The sequence below is a fragment of the Ochlerotatus camptorhynchus genome, unplaced genomic scaffold (assembly GCF_037179485.1).
Source record: "Ochlerotatus camptorhynchus isolate MF236.1 unplaced genomic scaffold, CSIRO-AGI_Acam_v1.1 ptg000425l, whole genome shotgun sequence".
NCBI lineage: Eukaryota > Metazoa > Arthropoda > Insecta > Diptera > Culicidae > Ochlerotatus > Ochlerotatus camptorhynchus.
The window spans coordinates 523,568-549,651 of record NW_027040911.1 but is presented as its reverse complement, the minus strand read 5'-3'; the positions used below and the strand labels follow the sequence as shown (position 1 = coordinate 549,651).

The 26,084-nt window shown below is 38.2% G+C and overlaps 1 protein-coding gene across 2 annotated transcripts in view; it reads left to right on the top strand.

The window, feature by feature from the left end:
• Nucleotides 1–15,207: 15,207 nt before the first annotated feature.
• LOC135711206 (carboxypeptidase D) overlaps nucleotides 15,208–26,084 on the top strand; it is a 54,894-nt gene continuing 44,017 nt past the window's right edge. Inside the window, exon 1 of one of the 2 annotated variants that reach the window (XM_065233986.1) lies at nucleotides 15,208–15,618. The gene's annotated coding sequence lies outside the window, so the exon portion shown is untranslated. The remainder of the gene's footprint in view (nucleotides 15,619–26,084) is intronic. The other variant, XM_065233987.1, reaches the window with a different exon arrangement.

The window sequence follows — 26,084 nt, the reverse complement described above, 5'->3', positions numbered from 1 at the left end:
CGTAATCACGTTCCGATCAAAATAGTTTTCGATGTTACTTAAGTCACCCGATTTCTATGGAGATGCCGTTTGCCTTAAGTAACAGCACTGATAAACCCGTGAAAAGTGTTCGTTCGTCGTTTCGCTTTCTCATTATTAAAGTGAATAAATCGAACTGTTTGTTGCTAAGATGATTTCGGTGGTCCTAAAATGATGAATGGGCTGCACGTAAGGAGACGTAATTGATAATTCTCCCGAATATCCTGGTAAATACACTTTGACTTAAGTAACAATAGGGGCCACCAAACGACGTATAATAACTTTTGACTCATAAACCAGTATTTCTTAGCATGAAAGCTAGCGATTTGCCTTTGTATGATTAAAACCCGGCTAAATATGTTAAACATTGCTATCACTATGAGATTATATGTGTTTCATTGGAAATAGGAATAACTTTTCGGTCATCAAAACAAAACGAATGTTACTTACGACATAATGAAAATTTGCTCTTGAATTACTCGCGGTTCTTTTTCTCGCACAATCACAAACAAACAATCACAAAAGTCATTAAAACTTCAGTGTTGCCAAACTCATGGGATACTTGATTGGCGGACTTTGGCACAGCTAAAACATGCGGCACAGATTGAGGTGTGCAGAGTTGATTACCCCTTGGGTAGAATAAATTTAAAGGGCTGCACCGCTGCACTCTCTAAAAAAAATTAGCTGCCGTTTCTAACATTTTAGCTTTTTATTTTAATCTAGGGTGACGTCACATGCATTGGCACTGGGTACTTGCGGTTTCCTGGGTAGGTCAACATTGGTGGCAGGAGTTATGATGATTAGGCGGCAGCGACCAGTATGACATCGCCGATGTTTTGGCGTCGTATATGCGGACTCGATCGCCGGTGGATCGACGTCGGAGCTGATGATGCGGTCGCCGTTTAATCTGCAACTATGTTGGAATCACCTATATACCGATAGCTGTTCGAGTGACTGGAGTTATTCTGAAGCGACCGACGGTAGATTGCTGCTTGTGGTGGTGGCGACGTGGACCAATCAACGGTGAACGGCGACCAACTCTTTAGAGCGCCGTTGGTGAAGCTGTCAGATCAGCTACACTGATGATAACGCCTACGATTCGACCAGAGCGATGTTGATGAGATCACTTATGGAATTGGGAGATTGCCGTAAAAGCTCAACGCAGATGTCACCACTGCATGATGATGATAATGTTGACAGATTACATATAAAATTCGTGAAAATTAGCATTAAATCATAATTGTCATCAAGCCTGCGTAAAATCCTTCCAATATAACATTCGAATTGAAGAAGAAAACGTCTTCACAATCAGGCTGATGTGCATTTTTGACTTTTCCAGATGAACTTTCATAAGATATATTCATTTCATTTCATGGCTCCATTAATGCTGCATCGTTAATATGATGTAAACAGAAGTAAATTGCTCAATTACTCAAAATAAAGATGATTTGTCATCTTGTTATCACTTTGAAAACCATCTAGCACCATTTTATAGTATGATGCGTGTTGAGTACATCAAGTTCCGTTACGTTTTCCGTCGAAAATTGTGAGAATCAATATGTTTGCCTTTAAAAGGCCAAAATGAACATTTATTGAACATTGGCGTCCTATAAAACCAATTCTCCATTACCACCAGCATGATACAACCTTTCCTAAGTAAATTCTGTTAATTTCCACTTTCATCTTAGTGGAAATCGCACATATTCACCATTTTCCGAAAAATGCAGCTGCGCAGGAGGTAACCTCTCCCTGTGGGTGCAAACTTGTTATGCATAATTTTCCATGAAAACGTCTCCGATCCATACCGAAATAATAACAGTTAGTTTTCAAACACGTTTTCTTACACGATTCAAGCAAAAGTTTCCACGAGAAATTATTAGTTTTTCTTTATGGACCGATTTGCCCCAAAAATCGTCTGTTTTACTTGGAAAATTTGGAAACTATCCTCCTTCTAGTAGTTCTCACTTCGAAATGTAGGAGGCGAAAGCTTGGAAAAGTTTCCCTGCAAGACGCCAATAAGCGAGATCATGCTTAATGCCGACAAGATGACGATCATTGGCGTAACTAGTGGGGGTGCCAGGGTGCCAGGGGGCCAGGCCCTCTCCAGAATTATCTAGGCCCCCTCCAGAATTTTTGGTGTTTGTTTTTGACTCACCGGTATTTTTCAAGCTTGTTAAGTTCAATGCTGCTATATAACAGTGATTAATAAAATTGAACCACCAACAAAGATTTTTTGAACTCCTTTATGTTGATTACTTTTGTTATGTTCTGGACTAGAAGAAACAATTTTGAGAAATTATATTATATCAAATTGATGGCTCTACAAATTGGCCATGAGCCCAGGAATTTTTCTTTAACTTGTGGAAACTTCGTAAAACTTCAAATAGAAGTTAAGGGAAGATCGTAGAAATTAAGTAAACTTGGTAGATACTCAGGAAAATTCATAGACCTTCAGAAAAATTCGTAGAAAAAAGGAATTTCGAAAAGTTTTGAAAACTGCGTATAAGTAGAGAATTCATTTAAATTTGAGGAGCTTCGTAGAAGTTAAACGAACATGAGATTTTTGACATGATCGAAGTGCATCCTCTTGGATGTAATATTAAAATTATTTTTTGCTGTGTACGTAATTAGTGGATTTGTAAGTTATTTCGACTCTTTTTAACAATTCTTGACTTTTCCCACTTTTTTAAATAATTTCTTGTAAAAATCAACAGTAATATTTCTGATCGATTGGTAAACAAATCATTGAAATTGGTCAAGGGGCAGCTGAGTTATTAACGTTCAAAATCTTTCATAATTTCGTTACATGTTCCATTTTCAGTTTTCACAAAGTGTACCCCCATATAGAAATCACCGACGTAGTCCTACGTCAAAAAATTTTGCATCTTGAACATTTTCCTACGTAATAAATGTATTAATTTTATTCTGTGTGCACTTTACCTTGAATCAGCCAGAATTTTATAAAATTATAAATTTCAAACTCGTAGAGTTTAATTTTAATTCCTATGTCTGAGATTTGATTGCCCAATAAAAAATTCTAGTTACAAAATTCATGAAATTACCTAACCCTGAGAATTTTCTTAAGTTTGAGATGCTTACATTTACAAGATCCGGACTGTGATTTTATTACAAAAAACATGAACAAACGATCATTGCTTGTTCAAAGGTCCCAATCGTTGTTATGGAATAAATATAATCAAATTTATTGTTCCACCATTAAAATAATAGTAACCCTCAATGTCATATTATTGGTCACAGAAAAAAAAATTACCTAAAAATAATTTGCCTTGGACGCAATTTGAGTGAGTTTTTAATAACCCGTAGTTTTGCAAAATTAAAAAAAGTGCAGCAGGCCCCCTTTCGGCCCCCTCCAGATAAATTTTCTAGCTACGCCAATGATGACGATCCTTCGTCCATTCTCGAGGAGTGGCCTTTTGATCGTGGAGAGCAATGGCGGATCTTCTGTTCTACGCTGATACTTCGAAGGGTGTTCGATGAGGATAGTGGGCCTGGACTTGGATGGGGTGTTCTATCCATGTGGAGAATTGGATTGATACCACTGGTATCGGCAATTAGAGTAGCGACTAGCCTGGAAGCTCACCGAATGGTCAGGTGCCACTATACTCGGATCTTCTTGGCTCTTTCCGATGAAGCAAATCGTGGAGCTTTTCCCTCAATTGATGATACGTTTGATTGGTAACACAATTAAATTATCGAATATTGAGCAGTAGGGGAAATGGCTCTAATGTTGGCCTATGGATCTAAGATTGGGCCCAATGCTAAAAATATGCTATTTATCAATTTTATCTAGATGAACGCATTGTCATTGGGACGGTACTATTGGTAGCTATTGAAAATTTAGTCGATTGCTGAATTTATGTATGGGCCCAAATTTAGGGGCATTTAGGCCGAGATTACATCCATTTCCCCTACATATTTAGTTTAATTTTGATTTTTAATTTGTAAAGAATAATTGGACAGCTCTAACCATATTCTGCTCTTCCGCCGCCGCTAATTGCTTTTTTTGAAATCCCTTGGACTTTTTCTCTTAACACTTCGTATTTCATTCCGTGCTTCGCCGGCATTTTTTTCCCTTTCCGGGTTCTTCTTGTTTTCAGAGGAAGATAAATCCGCACTAATTTCCGTTCCTGGTTCGATATTGACTCCTTCCTCGCTAGTTGAGCTCAAAATTGAGCGTACAGATGTCCTTAAATTTTAGAAAAAAAAAACAGCTGTAAAAGCCCAATTTAGAGACAATTTTTGGTTGCTGAATCATCATACATTTATAAATTATTGGTACAGTATTGAGCTTATTGGTTGAGTTTATTAAAAGTAAGAGATATTTGATAAAAACGCTGTTTTCTTGAAATACCTTAATATCTTAAAATACAATGAACTAAACTTCTTGAAATTTTGCTCATTTTTAGTCATAATAAAGATCATTAATGTTCCACTATTTTTTTTCTAAAATTTGACCAATAGGTAAAAAGTTGAAAATCGAGCGTTTTACTGAAATAAAGTTAACCTCATACAGGTTCTTCCAATAAAGTCCAAAACTATAGAAAAAAATCAATAAATATCTGTATAACCACCAGCCAAGATTTAAAAAATATATCTATTTTCAATGTTAAAAGAAAAATCCACTAATTTTGCGATACACTGTATATTTGCTACAAACCGCAATCGTGCGAATTATGCCAAATTTGAAGCCTTGAACCAAATAATGGACACATACAATAAGCACAGCGATAACATTGACTTTACAATGTCATATGAACCAAATTAAAGCAATATTTCAATTCCTCGCGTTACGTCAGCTAGTAGTAGTTTTTTTTTTAATTTGTTTTCAAGACATATTGTAATTTATATAACAAAGACACAATTGTAAAAATAGCACTTAAGGCAACTATTGAAAAACGGTCTACACTGATTGACGACAAATAAAATATTAAATATTATAACACATGACAAAAGGTCGAATGATGAGAAGGTGGACAAAAGGTCGAACGATTCATAGATGGACAAAATAAAAACGTCAAATGACAAAAGGTCTAAGGCAGAAAGGACGAATGGACAAGAGGTCAAATGATTCAAATAGGGATAAAAGATTGGTGGTACATTTTGTTGCGAAGCCCACTCGAGATGGCCAATTTAGTGAAAAAAAAATACTAGACAGACTAAAAACACCGTTATGTTCAATATTAAATTACTAATCTTGATATTTTTTTGGTTATATGAAAGAACGAGCAGTGCTGAAAAGAAGTAAAAATATTGGTAATGTAATCCTAGTTTTCGGTGACAGTTAAATACGGGGCCATATTTAAATATATTTTTTATGTTACGTTTTATGTTATGTTATATTATATTTTATTTTTATAAATATTTTTGTTATATGTTATATTTTTTAAGTTACGCTTTATGTTATGTTATTTATATTGAAAAACTATGCCCCCTTCCCCGTTTTCTGGTCACGTTTTTGCGTATCTCAAACTCTTACAACCCTCCCCCTTATAGCGTGACATAATAAATGCATCACCCCTATTTTCTAAAGATTTCTGTGTGTACTATTATATTGTTTTTCCTCTTTAGCCCATTCGATCATTTATCCTCTCTTCCTCTCCTCCTCTCCTTTTTAATAATTCGACCATTTGTGACCATTCGACGTTTAGTCTATTCGACTTTTTGTTCCTCTTCTGGCCAAATTGAATTTTTGAATCGAACATCTCCGATTTGTGTGAAACAATGCGTAATTGTTTGTTATGGGCAATGATTCATGTTTTTGAAAAAAAATCGGCCATTTTGTAAAATTTAAAGTTTTAAAAAGGACGCCATTGAAATTAAAAAAAAACTGTAGCACGGAAACGGCATTTCTGATTGAAATGATGTCTGAGACAATGTTTTAGAGAAAAATAATGTCTTTCAGGGGAAAATAAACATAAAATGTTTTTAATTTATTTTAAGAAAAAAAAACACAAATATCTCAAAACGTCTTTGTCGGATTTTAGAAATTATTTTCCTAAAAAAACCTTATGACAAATACAAACTTTTGAAATGTTCAAAACCATGAATACTTGAAAGCTGTAAAAAATTGTAGACCATATTGTAGTTATGGTTACATTCTATTCTCCCACAGGTGTCGAACAAACCATGGTTCAAAGGGTTGGACACGAGCCGCGACTTTATACACGTTATGTCAAGGCTTATACCCAATCACTGATCATTAGACTCGCATTTCTATCGAATTGGGCTCTCAGGCAGCAATTAATGTGCGTGTGGCAGTGGTCATGATATCGAGCATGTTGTTTGGTCATGTACCCTACACCGTGTTGCCAGATCTGAGTTATCCACATCCCTCAGGGCCCGAGGAAAACAACTCGCGCTACCCGTTAAAGATGTCTTGGCTAGATCGAGATCGAAATCTCGACTAGTGCAATTTAATTTATGTGTTTTCAAAACGGATAGATCTGATGATTTAGTAGTTAGTGTCATCTTGTGTTCCTCGAAGTTGTTAGCTGCCCATCGGTGTACCCTCATGTTTGTCTTTTTCATCAGTATGTCGCTTAGTTCGAGATCAAGAGCACATTGCCACCAAACCTTGTGTTCTCAATCCCTACCCTGCCATCCATTTGTTACAATTTGTTACTCCTAACCTCGAGATAGCCGCGAGTAATCGGCCCCCGCTTTACTAACGTTAGTTTTAAGAAATTTTGTGATCTAAACAATGATTATCAGCTCCGCAAAGCTACAGCAAATGAGTCTGAAAAAACAAAATCATTATAAAAAAAACATTGTAGGTAACTTCACAGTGTTTTTATGTTACTTCATACGTGAAGTTAGCAATTTTTAGAGTTGGTTGGAAATGCTAACATGAAGCTTTAGTGTGATAATTTATTAGCTAGAGAATGATCTTTAGAAGAGGGTAGGTGGATAGTTCCGTTAGAGTATGGCAGTATGAAAATTGAATAGAAGTTCGCTCATTTTCAACTTCTATTCAATTTTCATACTACCGTAATCTAACGGAACTATCCACCTACCCTCTTCTAAAGATCATTCTCTAGCTAATAAATTATCACACGAAAGCTTCATGTTTGCATTTCCAATCAACTCTGATTGTAGTTAAATTTTTGTACTGTTTGTTAGTAAACTTTTTTGTGTATTTTTCACAGAAAATAATTTAAAATGTCTCAAACATTGTTTTCTGAGTATAAATTAGGGTAAACGCTCCTATAGTTGCGGTACGTTAGAAGTGTTAGGTTCCTATAGTTGTGTAAGGAGACTCCATACACAAATATAGGAACCTAACGCTTCTAACGTACCGCAACTATAGAAGCGTTTCCCTTACGCGAAAAAACGTTTTAAGAAAAAGTTCAAAAAATTTACCAAAAGTTCATGAACTTAAATTTTTGTAAATTTTTAAGAGTCTAAATATATAAAGTGTCCATATTACACATTCCAAAAGTTTGCAGTTTTTATGAGTTTTGTTTTAAATTCAAGAATTGTTCGAGGACATTTTGAGTTACGTAGGTTTATATCATTGTTTTTTATTGTTTCTACATTTTTTCTATGTTTGTATACATTCCAAAAAAAAATTCCTCACAACTTTGTGTTAAACGTTATTTCGATCAGAAGTTCCGTTTCTGTGCTATATTTTTTTGAAAAAAATCAAAGACACCATTTTGAATGTTCCATGACATTAGGCCGATCTTTGGCCAAAAGAATCAGTAGGCCAAATTTTTAATAATTGTCCACTTTTCGTCATACGACATCTGCGTTGTTCCAATTTAAGGACATACTTGATGAAGTCCGAATATGGCCGACTTGCACTATCACTTCAAATTTGTGTGTGCTGCACTGCATTCAAGATGTTAAAAATCATTACGACAATCAGCTCCAAAAGAACTGCTTTATGTTTCAAAGAAGGAAAACATCTTTTATAAATAATCTTATGCTAGAAATGTCATCAGATGAATAACTTTAAACTTCAAAGAACTGCTCATGTTTTAAAGACGGAAAAATCCGTTATAAAAAATCAAAGCACAGACAAACAGACATAACCCTCGCAAGTTGTTCATCGAACAAGCATTTAACGGTCAATTTAAAAGTATCGTAGTTGGTAGTACCACCACCTGTGGCGCGCATAGTCAATTCTCTTGCGTTTGACGTTTACACACTACCGCCATCTGTTCAGCGTACTACCCACCACAGTATACTCAACAGATGGCGGTAATGTTTTTGCGTCGATGTTTTACAGTGAGAAATATTCAATGTGTTATGTCTGTTTGTCTGTGATCAAAGGCTAACATTTTTCATCTGAAAATGTTTTTATTTGCGTGATCTCTAGAATATTTTGAAATCGTAGTACACATTTTCTACGCCATCACATTTTTCTAATGTTCTATTAGATCCCAAATTGGACATCTTCAAATTAGGAAAAAGTTGGCTTATCTTAGAATAAGATTGTTAAACTTATTCAAATACACAGAATTTTGAAAAATATTCCCAAAGATTTAATTTTTTTTATAAATGTGTGATTTTGATACTTTTTCAAAGATTGTAAATCTTTGAATTTTGTTCAAGTTTTTTATTTCGAAATGCATTCTATGAACTCATGTATGTATTTCCTTCTCACACAGCGATATGGAAATTCAGCCTACACACATGAATTTTTTCACCGAGATTCCAGCAGCCGAGTAGTTCTGCAATTTATTTTGCTGAGATTCAGTAAAACAATTGCTGATACTCAGCTAACAAATAACTATTTGCTAAGATATCAGCTAACAAACAGATATTTTGCAGATATATCAACAAAAGTAAATGCCAAGGTAATCGGCTGTAAGATCAACCCCTCATACAAGGAAGTAGTTTGTGGTGTGAAGCTGGGCATCCTTCCGAAAGGCTCTCCCAATGTGGAACTTACTACAGAACAATTGATGGCCACACAAAAAGCAATCATTACCAAAGTTGATGGAAAAAGGAAAGAAGAACTTAAACCAAAATTTGGACATTGTGCCTTCAAGTCGGGCTACTTAGTGATTATTTGTAAAAACCAGGAAACAGCAGACTGGTTGTGTAGCATAATTCCTACTTTAAAACCCTGGACTGGGGCGGAACTTTCTGTGGTGGAGGAAAAAGACATCCCTCGTCCAGAAATACTAATTGGGTTCTTTCCATGGAGTGCTGAAGATAGCAACGAAGGGATTCTAGCACTCTTAGAGAGCCAAAACGATGGGTTAATAGTGGATGCATGGAGAATACTCCAGCGCAACATTATAAACCAACAACACGTTGAATTAATATTCACCGTGGATGGAGTTTCTATGAACTCTATCAAAGATTGCGAGTTTGTGCTGGATTTTTAATTTGGCAACGCCCAAATTAGGAAGAAATTCCAGAAGAGAAATCTGGCTCAAAGAAATGAATCAAATGATCGTGGGAGACCAGAACACAGGAGTGACCATGACTCCGATAAGACCCACGAGGAAACTGGTGATAACAGAATGGTCGTAGATCATTCAGATAAAATCCCAGGATCCAGTGGTGTCAAGGACATGGAAGAAAAACTAGATTCTGGTCATACTATAAATACAGTTAACGAGAACACAAACGATGATCGAGTGACAAATACAGGATCAGTGCTGGGATACAGAGAAATAAATCTCCAGGCGAATATAAATCCCCCTATCGGTAACCGCAGGACCAATGTTGGGAAGAAAGTTCGACCCAATAAGCGCAGCAAATCCAATCAACAACATGAAAAGTAAGCAAATAAAATGTATTCAAGTGAATCTGCACCATGCAAAGGGAGCAACCGCTGTACTTTACAAACGATTCACAGAAAGTTAATTGAACGTAGCGCTAATCCAGGAGCCATGGGTAAACAAAAGTAGGATTCTAGGAATTCCTACAAAATCATGTAAGTTAATTTATTATGAAGCGCAGCTATCTGCAAGAGCTGTCATTATAGCAAATGAAAAAGTTAAAAAATTTCCGATTACAGAATTTATTAAAAGATACATCGTAGCAATCATGATGGAGGTGCCAACAACCCACGGCAAAACGGAAATTTACGTTGCTTCATCATACTTTCCTGGAGACGTGGGAGATGTACCACCACCAGAGGTTGTGTAAATCGGTGAAATAGTTTATTTAAAAAATCAAATTAAATTTCTTTTTCAAGTTCAATTAGTATAAAATTCAGGAAAAATATTCAGTTAGGCTTCCGCTTTTCCAAATCCGAATTGCCGGGCCTTACGCTTGACCCCTGCCATCAGATTTTGTACAGCCACCTTGTCCACCTTCTTCGCCGCAGAAAGCCAGTTTGCCTTGAACTGCTGCTCGCCCTTAGCAGTTTTTTTGGTCTTCTTTAGGTTCCGCTTGACAATAGCCCAGTATTTCTCAATTGGGCGGAGCTCTGGCGTGTTGGGAGGGTTCTTGTCCTTGGGAACCACCTGCACGTTGTTGGCGGCGTACCACTCCATGGCCTTTTTACCGTAATGGCAAGATGCCAAATCCGGCCAAAACAGTACGGAACAACCGTGTTTCTTCAGGAAAGGCAGCAGACGTTTATTCAAACACTCTTTCACGTAAATTTCTTGGTTGACAGTCCCGGAAGCTATGAAAATGCTGCTTTTCAAGCCACAGGTACAGATGGCTTGCCAAACCAGATATTTCTTTGCGAACTTTGACAGTTTCATGTGCTTGAAAACATCTGCTACCTTTCCCCTTCCTTTTGCCGTATAAAACTCCTGTCCCGGAAGCTGCTTGTAGTCGGCTTTGACGTAGGTTTCGTCGTCCATTACCACGCAGTCAAACTTCGTCAGCATCGTCATGTACAGCCTCCGGGATCGCGCTTTGGCCGTCGTATTTTGTTTATCATCGCGATTTGGAGTCACTACCTTCTTGTAAGTCGATAGTCCGGCTCGTTTTTTGGCTCGATGCACGGTTGTAGACGATACACCCAGCTTATTTGCGGCATCTCGGAGAGAGAGGTTAGGGTTTCGCTTGAAACTACCGGCAACTCTCTTTGTCGTCTCAGCGGCTTCCAGTTTTCGATTTCCCCCCGATCCAGACTTCCTGGCTGTCGAAAAACGTTCCCCAAACACTTTAATTACATTTGTAACGGTTGATTTGGCAACTTTTAGCGATTTTGCCAGCTTTGCGTGCGAGTAGCTCGGATTTTCGCGATGCGCGAGCAAAATTTTGATACGCTGCTCTTCTTGCTTGGACGGCATTTTGACAACTGAAGAGTGAATTCCAAAATCAAAATAGGAGCAACATTCTACACACACACACCTTCAAAATGAGGGGTGTTCAGGTTTTTTAAATGCAAAATTGAAAGAAATACGTCAAGTTGATATTGACCAAATTTTGACCGTATCACCCTTTACTGCAAGAAACAAAATAAAGCATTCATAGTTGGATGTGACGCAAATGCCCATCATACAGTGTGGTCCAGTTCAGACATCAACAGCAGAGGTGAGTGCTTTTTAGACTTTATCTCAAAACATGAAATAGATATATGTAATAAGGGGGATGAAGTTAATCAAGAAATCATTGAAACTATAAGAGATCCCAGGAAAATTAACTGGGAGCAATACAACTCAAAGCTTATAGCTGGAGTCAATAACTTGAGAGGATGTTCAAAAACATGCAATGAACTTGAGAAAAATTCTCATCAGCTTTCAAGCTTAATCCAACAAGTTTATTACGACAGCTGTCCTGCAAAGGAACGCTCTACGAATCGGGATGTACCTTGGTGGAATAAAACCTTAGAGAAACTTCGGAAGAAACCCCGGAAGCTATTTAACCGGGCGAAAATAACAAGACAATGGGATTAATACAGGGAAGCCCTCACATGTTATAATAAGGAAATCCGAGGAAGGACTGGAGGCATACATGTGAAAACATTGAAAATACTCCAGTTGCTGCCAGATTGCAAAAAGTCCTTTCAAAAGATCATTCAAATGGCTTAGGAACTCTTAAAAATGAAGACGGCACTTTTACTAAGTCTGTGGAAGAAACATTAGAAACAATGATGAAAACACACTTTCCATGTTCAATTACCAACATAAATGAAGACCAAAATACACGTGCAGCGCAAACTGGCTCTGGAAAAATCAGGACAGAAGTTCAGACACCAATGAATGAATCGACTGGGTTAGAGATCGCCAGGAAAGACGCTCGTAATCTGGCCAATAGAAATTTTACAGAAAAACGAGTCGAATGGGCGATTGATTCTTTTGCTCCTTTCAAATCACCAGGTAGGGACGAAATTTTTCCAGTACTATTTCAAAGGAAACGAAACTTTGACACCCATTCTAACAGGCTTGTTTAGAGCAAGCTTAAGATTAAGTTATATTCCGATAACTTGGCGTCAAGTAAAGGTTATATTTATTCCGAAGGCTAATAAAAAGGATAAAACTTCTTCTAAATCCTTCAGACCGATCAGTTTATCATCCATTATGCCAAAAATAATGAAGAAAATAATAGATAAGCATATAAAATCAACGTACTTGATTACAATTCCTTTGAGTAAATATCAGTTTGCATATCAAGCTGGTAAATCAACAGTAACAGCTCTTCACACGCTTGTTAGAAAACTAGAAAAATCTTTTGAATCAAAAGAAATGTCACTAGCAGCATTCATTGATATTGAAGGAGTATTTGATAATGAATCTTATAACTCCATGAAAAACAATATGTTGAAGCGTGGATTCGACAAAAGCATCGTTAAGTGGATTAATGAGATGCTTAAGAGAAATCTCAGCAAATTTTCGAAGCTCATCCATAACAGTTAGAGCTGTAAAAGGGTGTCCTCAAGGAGGTGTGCTTTCACCTCTTTTATGGTCCTTAATTGTTGACGAACTTCTCAAAAACTTAGAAGCAAAGGGCTTCGAGATAATTGGCTTTGCTGATGATATAGTCATAATAGTACGAGGAAAATTTGATAATATCATTTCAAATAGAATGCAAACTGCGTTAAATTATGTTTCGTCGTGGTGCGCTAAAGAAGGGTTGAATATAAACGCTTCTAAGACCACTATTGTACCGTTCACACGGAAAAGGAAATTTTCTATAAATAACTTAAAATTGAAAGAATCCTCTTTAGAACTTTCACGAACTTTTAAGTATCTGGGAGTCATTCTTGACAGTAAACTTAACTGGAATTCACATATAGAACAGGTTGTTAATAAGGCAATAAATACTCTTTGGATAAGTAAAAAAACATGTGGTAGGAAATGATCCACTGGATTTATTTGACGATTGTAAGACCCAGAATATCCTACGCATCATTAGTTTGGTGGCCGAAAACTAATGAAAAAACGGCTCAGAAGAAGCTGGGGAGACTGCAAAGACTAGCTACTCTCTCAATAATTGGTGCAATGAACAGCACACCGAGTATTTCACTAGATGCTCTACTTTATCTGATTTCGTTGCATCAATTTATCCAATTAGAAGCTGAAAGGAGCGCTTTAAGGATTCAACGAACAAAGTACTTCCTTGAAGGTGATCTTACAGGACACCTTAGCATTGATATTGATTCTCTTGTATTAAAAAATGAAGACTGGATGGAGAAAAAATATAATTTCGATCGTTTATACAATGCAGCAGAATTTGATCGTAATGTTTGGGAAAGTGGGGGACCAAACATCCGTCCAGGTTCAATTGTTTTTTATACAGACGGTTCAAGATTGAACAACCGTGTGGGAGCAGGGGTAACTGGTCCAGGGATTGATATCTCAATATCCATGGGTTACTGGCCAACCGTGTTCCAAGCAGAAATTCAAGCAATTCTTGAATGCTCTGTAATATGCTTGCGCAGGAATTATAAACATTCGAATATCCGCATTATGTCTGAAAGTCAAGCAGCATTAAATGCTTTAAAATCAGCAACATGCAATTCCAAACTCGTATGGGAATGTGCAATGTCACTTCAGAAATTGGCCTGTCAAAACCAAGTAAACTTATATTGGGTTCCTGGCCACTTTGGAATTGAAGGGAATGAAAAAGCCGATACGTTAGACTGGCTAGGATCATCTCAGCAATTCATAGGACCAGAACCATTCTGTGGAGTTTCTACTTGTTCTCTTAAAATGGAGATCAAGAAATGGAAAAAAAAATGAAAGTGGAGACCAATTGGAACAACACTTCCATTGCTAGGCAGTCGAAACGGTTCATAATTCCGAACATTTCAATGACTAGCAAAATTCTTGAATTATCAAAGAAAGATCTCAGTGTCTATACTGGTTTGATAACAGGACATTGTCCATGTAAATATCATTTGAAGCTAATAGGAAAACTTCAAGAGGATATGTGTCGATTCTGTGGTATAGAAAAGGAAGACTCTGAACACCTGCTATGCTCTTGTGCAGCAATCTTCAATAAAAGGCGTATTTTTCTGGATAAGGGACTGGCAGAACCCTTTGATATTTGGGATGCAGGTCCCAGTAAAGTAGTACATTTCATCAGAAATGTAATACCTGGATGGGAAAATGCTTTTGGTCAGTCTTTTGGAGATTTTACCGAGCTAGATTAGGATGATACTCTAAGGAAGCCTTAGCGTGAAACTTTAAAGGCACAAATGTCAGCTTCCACAAAACATACAAATTTGAAATTGCTACTCCTTGTTTGCTGTGCTACTAAAAACATAGAGTAGCAATTTCAAATTTGTATGTTTTGTGGAAGCTGACATTTGTGCTTTGAAGTTTCACGCTAAGGCTTCCTTAGAGTATCACCTTAAGTGTGTAATTACCCATTCGGCCTAACGGCCCTACACCTCTCAAACTATATTCTTTTTTCAAACTCTGTCGTATATGTACGAACTACGGACTCTGAAATTTTACATAATTTTCACTAACACCTTCAGCATACTGTGAAAAATTCGCTTACCCTAATCGTCCAGCATCCGGAGTACCCCAGCACGAATCTGATGTCTGTTTCCATCCCGAATCTCGCCGAAGGCAGCGTCTCTGTTGTTGTCTCCACTAATCCATACACACACAAACACACACCTGCACCACCACCGCCGCCACCACGTGCTCCACCGCGATGCCATTCAGGGGGGACTGGAATTGGAGAAGAGCTTTTGCGTGCATCGTCGTCGGTGCCAGAATGCATGTGATGCTATATAAAAATTTAACATCAAAAGGGAGCTTCGCTCAGTTGGTAACGATCGGTCGGATCGTTCGGACGCGATTTCTCTTCTGCAGTCAGCTCAGTCAGTATAGTGCTTGTGTTTGGTTTTGGAGCTGAAGTGGGCAGGTGAAGGTGTGCGAATAAATTGTAACCGTTTGGTGAATGTAACCACGGCACGCGTGACAAGTGTGACGATTCCGGGTCCGATAAGGTAGAGGACGAAGAAGAAGAAAAATTTCCCAGTCACAAGACTACGAATGATCCCCGGTAGAAGTGTTGTTATAATTTGGCAGATTGGTTATTCCCAAGGATCACGACATCGGTGATAAGTGTCCACACGGTGAACGGCGAATGTGAATTGTTATTGAACCAGCTTGATAAGAGGATGCGAAGAGGCTGCTAATCAACAAAGTGAAAGCAGACCGACGAAATCCCCATACATTGTTCAAATTGATAGTACCCAAAGTGAGTGATTTGTTTGTAGATGCTAATATTTTCCCAGTAGCTGATTTTGCAAACCCACTTTTCTGGTTTCTTGTGCGTGGCTTTGGGTGTTTTCTTGGGTGGACGGACGGACGGACGACATTCACAGGAAGCTCGGTCGTATAAAAATATGACACGCGACCGATTATGAACAACAGTTACTTCACTTACTTTCTTCGGAGCTGAACGGTTGTTTTTAGTGGAGCACGGCACGGCAGAGGCCGGTCGGGGGAGCGACTCGTCGAATAGTCCCAGACTGCTCAGGTCGCTTTATAGGAAAAGAAAGGTGTCTTGTAAGTAGCGTGGTAAAGGCATTCGATGTCAGTGGGGTAATCAGATTCGAGTGTTTGATAAGGAAAAAAAAAGGGAGGAACGTAGATGTGTGCCATTTGGGGCAAGGTATGATTTGGGACCTTTGTCTGATTTTCCAAATTGTTTGGAATATTTTGCAAAGTCTTGGAAAATAAAAAGGTTTATTCAGTATTATTCTGAAAATCTGAAACACTTCTTCACATAATTTCAAATGTTTTCAAAATTAAGACATATCTGCTCGTTGGGGGCATTGGGACTATTTATTGTCGTGCGTGCAAGTCGATGCATCTTTGAAGCAAACTACGCTGAGAAGATATGAACGAATACCGGTTGAAGCAGATACAGGAATTACTTGTTGATTTGCATGCTGTAAGTTTGTTTTCACTCATTTGAAGAAGTGCAGACTGAAAACAGGTCACATACCTTGGTCTTCACATCTTTGTCATAACAAGGCAGCGGCATAGACTGTTCGAAGTAGGGGTATGCGTTTCATTGTAAGGTTTAGGCGGAATGATTTTGTAACATCGCTGTAATTTTTTTGATTCCACGGAATTTTGCTAAATTGAAATGCATATGAATTTGCCAGACGCCAGATTTGTCACAAAATTTGGATCCAGGAATGAGCCTCTGGTGCACCAATGTCACATAGTAATCAATGTAATATACATAAAGTAGCTGTAAACTGTTGCATAAGGTATGTTTTCAATGTTAGAATACTCGGAAGTGTTTCTCAAATGCAAAGTAAATTGTTAGCGTGTCTATTTGCTCGATTTGCTTGGCATGGTTTCAAATATAAACAACTAAGAAGCAAAATTACTTATTTTATAAATTAATACCTTTTTGCGTGTAAACGAATTCTTAATTAGGCGATCACGCAAGTACACATATATTTCAATTCTTAAAAATGTGAATTTACATCATCGTGTAAATTTATATCTGCACTCATTGAAACTAGTCATAATGGCGCTTGACTCTCGTGCAGCGTTGCCAGATATACCGATTTCCAAACTATATACCGATATACAGATAAGGTTCCTCAGAATACCGATTTTTAAGATTTTATACCGATTTATACCGTTTTTTTTTAAATAATCAAAATTATTATTGCCTACCCGCGCTCGAATTTCGGAGAAATTTTTTGTTAGAGACTTGTATCTTTTTGAATACCTCATATTTTTTTGGCCTTCAAAGCTCTAAACAATCATCTCTTAAGATGCCTTTATGTTTGATACTCTTTCCACTAATGTTTGCATTTTCTCACCGATTTTGGCTACCAATCAATCGAGAAATAGTCGATTACTCTTTCCGGTAATTCCTAGGGAATCGAGAAATATTTTTTAAACATTATTTAACTTCCGGAAGATTTTGTTCATTTTTAAATTTCCTGAAGTTTCATCCAACTTTCCCTGCAATTTTCTTCCACATTACCTTGCAAGCTTCTTCAGCCTTAGCTCGAATGATTCTTTCACCTTCTCGTGGTAAATTTAATGGTTTTCAGGAACTTTTTTTTTAAATATTTCGTTTATTTACTAAGCTCAGTCGTGTGTGACACTTTGCGGAGCCAAACTCAGTAATGTTTGAATTTACTTCTTAAATAGCAGTAGTTCTAGGTTAGTATTCGGTACCAATTACTCGTGGCGGGCTCGAGGTTAATGGGTAACAATTTCGATTGGAAGGAGCTAGGTAGGAAACTGGTTTCTGAAGCCTCCTTCAGATACTACTCTCGGACGGTTGACTAAATCCTGGCTGGGCAGGGGCAAGTAGCACAGTAACAGGGGGATAATAAGACTGGGACACAATGGCTGGAAATTGTTTGGAATTGAGGGGATGGTCACATCAAACTCTAACATAAGACAAACAAAGGAATTCGTAGATCGCTTGCATGTAGGGAAGATCATGTGTTCCCAATATATCTCTTACTTCATGGAAGGGTTGTCTACCTTGGGCCACTAGGGTATCCAATAGTCGTGCTCTGGAGTCGTCATTACCCGGACAATACCAAACTGCGTGATCGATGTCATCATAACCGGTTCTGCACCTACATATATTGCTGTCAACGAGGTTTATTCTATAGAGATGTGCGTCTAGCGAGTAGTGGTTGGACATAAGTTTTGACATCACTCGAATGAATCACCGACTTACATCCAGACCTTTGAACCACGCTCTCGAAGAAACATTTGGAATAATGGAATGTAACCACCGCCCAAGAGAATAACATGTCCAATCGTTTTGCCAACTTAAAAAAGAACTCTGACGTACTAATGGGAAAAATTCATCATGTGAGATTCTTCTATCATAAATCTCGCCTTGTTGTGCGCCCACCTTTGCGAGAGTCTGCCTTCTCATTGCCTGGGATTGAGCAATGTGAGGGGACCCATACAAAGGTAATCATATATGATCTTTCGATCAGCAAACTCATCTGCTCCCTTACCTTTGAAAGGAAATAAGATGAGTGCCTACCTTGTTTCATCAACCGAATAGCCTCAATCGAACTGAGACTATCCGAGAAGATGAAGTAATGGTCTATGGGCATATCGGAAATCATCCCCAATGCGAAGTTGATTGCTGCTAGCTCAGCAACATAAACGGAACAAGGTTCCTGAAGTTTCCGAAAGGCGGTTGAGTATTCATTGAAGACGCCGAAGCCAGTGGATTCATCAATGCGTGATCCATCAGTGAAAAATCTTCTATTGTAATTGACTTGTTGGAATTTTCAGGATCTTTAGTGAAGCTCAGAGAACATCAGGACAAATCAATAAATTTCAATGAAATTGCTGAAATTATAAAGGAGTTCCGAGAAACTCAGGCAATTTCCGAAAACTTCAGCAATGTCCTGAGGGGCTCATGCACATTTAGGAAACGTAAGGGAAGTTACATGAACATTAGAACATTGTGTGGACATTTTATGGGAAGTTCTATGCTTTTTAATGGCAGTGTCAATATTTTAGAAATTAATAAAATCGGGATGATAAGAGAACTTCAATGCTGATTTTACAATAAAATTAAGAAAATTGTGAGAGCACTTAAGAGATTTCATAATCTTCAAGAAAGTCCAGAGAACTTCAAAGATAAATAGAAATATTCCGTTAGTCTTATTATAATCAGGAAAGTTCCGAGCACTTCGAGGATGACCAGAGAATTCCTAAACAGCCCCTAATTTCAGGAAAATTATAAGAACTTTTAAGGAATTTCGAGGAATTATGGAATATTCCTTAGTGCATTTCAGAAATATTCAAAAAACTTGAGGGAAATTGTGGAGTCTTTAGGGATGTTTTATGAATATTAGGAAAATTTTCTGGATCATTAGAACATCCTCAGGAATCTCTTTCTTCCGGAACTATGTCCTTGTTTCGTAAGTGCTCTGGTTTCCTACTTTCTTCAGATGTTTCTTCCAATCTACCTTAGGAAGTTTCTTTCGTCTTCTCCAGGAAGTTCAATTGATTCTCCCAGAAATTAATTCGTCTTCTTCTGGAAGTTTGACCATAAGCCAAAGGTTTTTTGTTCGACTTCTATTGGAAGGTTTTTCCGAGCTTCTTCTGGGTTTCCCTGGAAATGGCTGCTTCTGAAAATTGACTTCCGGTTTCCGAAACTTTTCTGGCTTCGTTTAGATGTGACATACGTTTTTTTTTTTCGATAGGTTATTTAAATTTTCGCCACAAGTTTCTCAATTCTTATCTTGGAAGTTTCCAACTTTTCTTAGAACTCTTCTCTAACTTCATCCAGGAGAGCTATTGTCGTCTTTCTCTGGATATTTTTTCAGCTTCGTTCAGAAGCTAATTCAAACATTCTCGGAGTTTTCTTCCAGAATTTTCCGATCTTTGTACAAAACCTAAAATTTTGCTATGATTAACGGCTTTCTCAGTTTTAAAAAACTGCAACGACTACGATGTAATCTGCTCGACATTTCTGCCATGGATTGTGGCCTTTTGCAAGTGAAAATATTGTTTGTCATTATTGTCAATAGTGTAGTCGTTGATATGGCTGATGTGGCTGATTTTCCATATATATCCATATGCTTTAATTGAAAAAACTACTTTCTCACAATTTTGATCACCATTTGAGGACAATGATAATTAAAAAAAAATTAAATTTAAAAAAATAAAGACTGTTTTAAGACTGAGAAAGCCGTTTAACAAAGTAATTCCCCTCAAGTCCCAGTCGTCACCATCGTCAAAATTTTCGTCATCATCGTCAAGAACGGCAAAAATATAAAATTAATTAAATAGTAAATACCGATAAATACCGATTTTTCAATACCTTTGATACCGATAAGCTTTAAAACAATCTGGCAACGCTGCTCTCGTGTCGCTTCTCTTTATCAGTTTTCATCCGTCATCAGCAAACAGAAAACAAAGCAGAAGCATTTGTTTATTTTTGTGATTATTAGCATTGATGTTGCGAAGCGTGACAATACGGTCCACCAAGATCTTCCTGCGCGGAATCCTGCCTGCTGCCACCGGAGAGTCACGTCGATCTTCTCCTGCATCCGATTCAGGATAACTTTACACAGAACTTTGCGAACAATACACAGTAACATGATACCTCCCCAGTTGTCACACACAGTAAGATCCCCCTTCTTAAGAACCTTCACTAAGACGCCCTGCTTCAAGTCGACCAGAATAGTCGCGGTGTCCCAGATATTACAGAATAGTTGACTCCGGTAGCCTTATTGGATTTCATACTTCGGATAGCTGCTTTGATCTCCTGCAATGCGGCCTCGGAATTGACGTGTGTGATGCGCCATACCCTTGGCAGATCATGTCACGATGTTGATGGCTGGATGGACGTCGAAACTTGAAGAGGTTGTTCGAAGTGCCCAAACCAACGTTTCAACTCGTCAGTGGGATGTTAAGTAACTGTCCAGTCGCGTCTTTCACTGACATCTTCGAATTCATCCTTGCTCCACTCCGACGTCGCGAGATATCGTAGAGGAGGCGGACATCGCCAGTTGTTGCGGCTTTATCCCCTTTGTCTACCAATCTACCAGTCTACCGTCTACCCACGCTCCCTTGTCCCGCCAGCAAGAGCGTTTGACTACCTTCTATAGAGCCGAATATAGTTGACGGGCTTCATCAGGCCTGAACACACTTATTACAGCTAAAATACTACTTTTCGAAATTATGAAACTATGAGATATTATAATAATTTTTTTTATATTAGATGCAAGAAGAGGAGGTACAGTTTGTGTATGACATATATAACCAGTCAATTTTGCTTTCCGAGGGTCATAATTAGCTATTTTAGCTGTAATGAGTAATCGTCATGAATGAGTACTATTCGTTATAGCTAATCGCTTATTGTGACAATCTGAAAGCAAAATTGACTGGTTTTATGTGTCACAGATTTCATGTGTCATACACAAACTTTAGCTCCTCTACTTGCATCTTACATATACAAATTATTATTATATTATCTCATAGTTTCATAATTTAGCAAAGTAGGGGGGAAATGCTATCTAACATGAAGCGTTGGTCATGACGAGAGGAGTAACACAATAGTTGGGTAAAGAAGAATTTCATAACACACCATCGACTGAAAATTCTCTCTGCAACGAGGGGCTTTAGGTGGTGATGAAACGTCGCTAGCACTATTCCACAGCCGCAGACAGTAATGAGCAAAGGCGGGTGCACACTTTTTGCCTGTAGAGTGGAAGACATACTTCAATTCTCCGCGTACTTCGTACGGGTTAGGCAAAAGGTGTGCGTTTGACTTTGTACTGTCGCATTAATGGCCCTTCGCTCAATCTCAATCTATTCAATTTTCATACTGCCGTACTCTAACGGAACTATTCACCAATAAATTATCACACTTAAGCTTCATGTTAAATAGCATTTCCAACCAACTCTGAAAATTGCAAACTTCGCGCATGAAGTAACATAAAAATACTTTGAATGTTAGAAAAGAAGTATTTTAGCTGTAATGAGTATGTCCAGGTCTGGGCTTCATTCTTATCTCCTCTGGTTCTCCCCGCTCTATCGTGGCTTTTGCTTCTCTACGCTCATCAATCTTCCATCAGGTGTCATCAGTGATACATTATTTTCGCTGAGCGCGCAGCTCACCCAGATTATTCTCGCTGCCACCTTCCGGATCATCCACTGTTCGGATCTCAAGTTCTTCAACGAACGATCTTTCCACAGCTTGATCTTCTAGTCGGTGTGTGTTGAATTGCCATTCGAGCCTCTCCTCCCTCCACTGGATCCGTGCAAGCCGTAGGTGGATCTTGCCGACTAGAAGGTGATGTCGGCGCTGCGTTTATTCCGGACGTCAAGAAGGGTCCGTCTTCATTTCTGGCTGATGCAGATGTGGTCGATTTGATTGTTGGTATGTCCATCATGTGAAACCCACGTGATTTTGTGCACTGGTCGACGGGGAAAAAGCGAGCGATGACGCTCTCATAATGCGTGTTGTCGTAGCCGATCTTCGCATTGAAGTCGCCAGTGCAGATCTTGATGTCACCTTTTGGAACTTCACCCACGACGGCATTCAGTTGACTGTTAAAAATTTCCTTATCCTGTAGCTCGGCAGCATCGGTTGGCCTATAACATTGGATTATTGTCAGGTTTCGGGTCCGTGTTCTCGGTAACGATTATCCTCTCATTAATAGGCTCCCACTTGAAGAGCGCAGCCAGTGCCCGAGCGATAAGTAGGAAACCAACTCCACGGTGGTCCCGACGGTGGTTTGTGATCTCCAAAGTTCGGCCAACGGACTTCACTCAGTCCTAGGATTTCGAGCTTCATCCCGAGTAGCACACTTTCATCACAATATGTTACAGCAACTTGTTTATGACTGAAATAAGTCGGGTATAAGTTTCTACAATTGATTTGCAAAAAGCGTGCTACTAGGGATACGTTGCGCCTGACGAGTTGTGCCAGGTTACTCTGCTGAGCTAACGTTAGTAGGGTATGTAGAGTCGTTGGTAGTCAGAAAATAGCTAACTCTTTATTCCTCTTGCGTCTCAAAGCCATATTCCAAAAACAGATAACTCAGATTAAGGTTTTGTTAATGCAGGTATGCTGTATGTCAAGATCATTTACACTCAAGGTTAATAATGAATTATTGAACCGATACTACATTCCTCTCGTTCTTAAAACTACTTAACATCATTTATCTTAAAATCCTTAAAATACAATGGTCGCTTGGATTCTCTTCTTGGACGAGAAGGCACCTCTTCTGGTTGGACATGTACAGGTTCAGTGATACCAGTTGTGCTACCTGGTTCATCCGGTACCAAAGGTAAATCAACATCATCAGCTGACTTTAACTTAGTATTGGGAAGCAGAAACTCGTTGTTACCGTTCTCTTCACCAGAGTGAGTGACTTCCATTCGATCCGTGTTGACATTTGTATCTGAAAATATCTTTTTAACGTGAGACACATTCCGGTGAATAATTCTCTCCGACTCCGGAAGGAAAATCATGGAAAATCATTTGCATTAATTTCATACATTCATTTACATTCATTTGCCTTTAACTTTTTTCATCAACAGCATTCCGCAAAATGGTGCATAGAACTTTTGTAGGTTTTGTTATTAGCTACAACTTTTGCTCATAACTCAAATCTGTATCTCTTATGCAACACGAACTAGAGCGGGCAGAACATGTTACTGTTTTTCAGTGAATGTAAAATACATTCACTGAAAATCAGTAGCGGCTCCTGTTCGCTCTGGTTCGTCATGCATAAGAGATACGAATTTGACTTGTTAACAAAAGTTGTAGTTAATAACAAAACCTACAAACGTTCTATACAACATTTTGCGAAATGCTGCTCACAAAAAAAAGTTAGAGGCAAATGAATGTAAATGAATGCACGAAATGAATGCAAATGATTTTCCATGCCTGATAGCATTCATTACTCCTGACTATTTTTTTTAACTCTTTATTTGTTCCAAATTCAAAATAAATTGCATTTCATTTTAACCTAGGTGCTCCAGTTACTACAGTAACTTACCAGCCTTAATTGTTATGATATATATCTAATCCAAGCATTCTATAAGATTTTTCAGTACCTCATCCTTTTGCGTTTCCTCTGCAACTTCTTGAACTGTGATTGCCTGTGGAATTCCAGCCAATGCTAATTGATAGATACAACTCTCATCCGTGACGCTGAATTCTGTCGGCTTTGACTCTAATAACCGTGAAAAAACATCAGCCAAGCTTTTTATCCCGGTTCGAATACCACCTCATAACTATACGACTGTAGTCGCAATACCCATCTCTCTATTCTTGCACAAGGTTTTGTACGTGCTTTAAAAAGAAAGTGCAGTGGCTTACAGTCAGTCACTAGCTTGAACCGTTTTCCGAGCAAAAATAATTTAAATTTATCAACTGCCCAAACTAGACCTAAAGCTTCTTTCTCAGTTTGAAAGTACTTCCTTTCAGTTTCCGTCAAAGCTTTACTCGCAAATGAAATGATCCTTGTTTCACCAGTTTGGTTCTGTTGAAGGAGTACAGCTCTTAGTCCCGTTGGACTTGCATCTGCTATCACAATGCAAAGATCTTTTGGATTATAAAAGCCAAGACATTTTGAGTCGTATACAAACAAACTTACATACAAACTTCAAATGGTTTGTGCCATCTCAGTTTCTCACCAAATGGGTTCAAATTTTGAGAGGTTAGTCAGGATCCGATTTGGAATCGTTTAAGTATTGTGGAGCGAAAAAGTCAAATTTTGCATCAGTCTAATGCTCAGTTTTCCAGTCGAACTTTTCTCCAATACGCAACAAACTGCGCAGCAACTCAGTTTTATCTGCCAACATTGGAATAAACCGTCCGACATATGTAATTAACCCCAAGAAACTGCGTAGTTCAGACACATTTACCGGTTCTCTGAACGAAGCTATGGCGGCAATCCTGCTCTCCGTTGGACGAATACCTTCACCGGATAATTCGTACCCTAAGAATTCTGTGTTAAAAACACATTTTTCTTCATTCAAGAGAATACCATATTCTCGCAAGCGGTTTTGTAGATGATTTAGTCTGGTATCATGTTCTTTCTGAGACCGTCCTGTAACCATTATGTCATCTAGATAAACAACAACTCCTTCCAGTCCTGCAATGATTGATTCCATCACCTTTTGGAATAACTCTGGAGCACAACTTATTCCGAACATCAGACGTTTGAACCTGTATGTAAAGCAATCATTTCACATAGGTTTCTTTAAAAATAGTACAGAATACAAATTACACAGTTCATGAGGCAGGTACAGTTTATTGATTATTCGAAATAATAAGAAAAAAAAAATTAAAACCTGATGAATTTACCTGAACAGGAATTGTTTCGTAATGAAAGTAGTGATTTACCTCGAACACTCAGAAATTTCAATCTGATGGTATGCCTCCCTGATGTCCAGTTTCGAAAAACGAGTAGCGCCGTTTATTCCACCGAAAAGTTCTTCTACGATTGGTCGTGGGTGAGTTTCTCTGACAACTGCTTGGTTCGCTCTGCGTATATCAACACAGAGGCGAATCTCGATATCCTGACAATTGTGTTGGAATTTTCCTTGGCTGAAAATTCTGCGAGTTGACCTTATTCACTGTTTCCAATACTGATTTATCCTTTTCCTTATGCCCTAGTTCTTGACACTGTAATTCCACATCTTTGATGGTCTTTCCGATTGCCACGACTTCTTCCAAAGAACGATCCCTTTCCAAAATTTTCTTGCTAAGAGCGGATGAAAGGCATTTTTCCGCTATTTGATCGACTTTCATGCTCTCCTTCCACATTTCTAAATAAATACGATGTCGATAATCATTTCGATATTCACAGCTAATCGTTTTCTTTTATTTTTAAAACAAGGTTAATGCAGTATTCTACCCATTTCACCTCGGATCGGATCTTGTCTCAAATTATCAACCTCTACATTTTACAAGTGAATCCAGTACTCGACTCATTTCACCCCAGATAGCTTTTTTCAACCTTTACTTCTTCTTTTTTTTTACAAAAGGTGAATCCAGTTCTCGACTCATTTCATCTTTCTTACTATAAACTTTTGTTTATGTCTTTTCAAACCTTGATCCATTGTTTAATTCATATCAAGGTTTTGTTAATGCAGGTATGCTCTATGTCAAGATCATTTACACTCAAGGTTAATAATGCATTATTGGACCGATACTACAGGGTAGAGCGCTACTTCGTC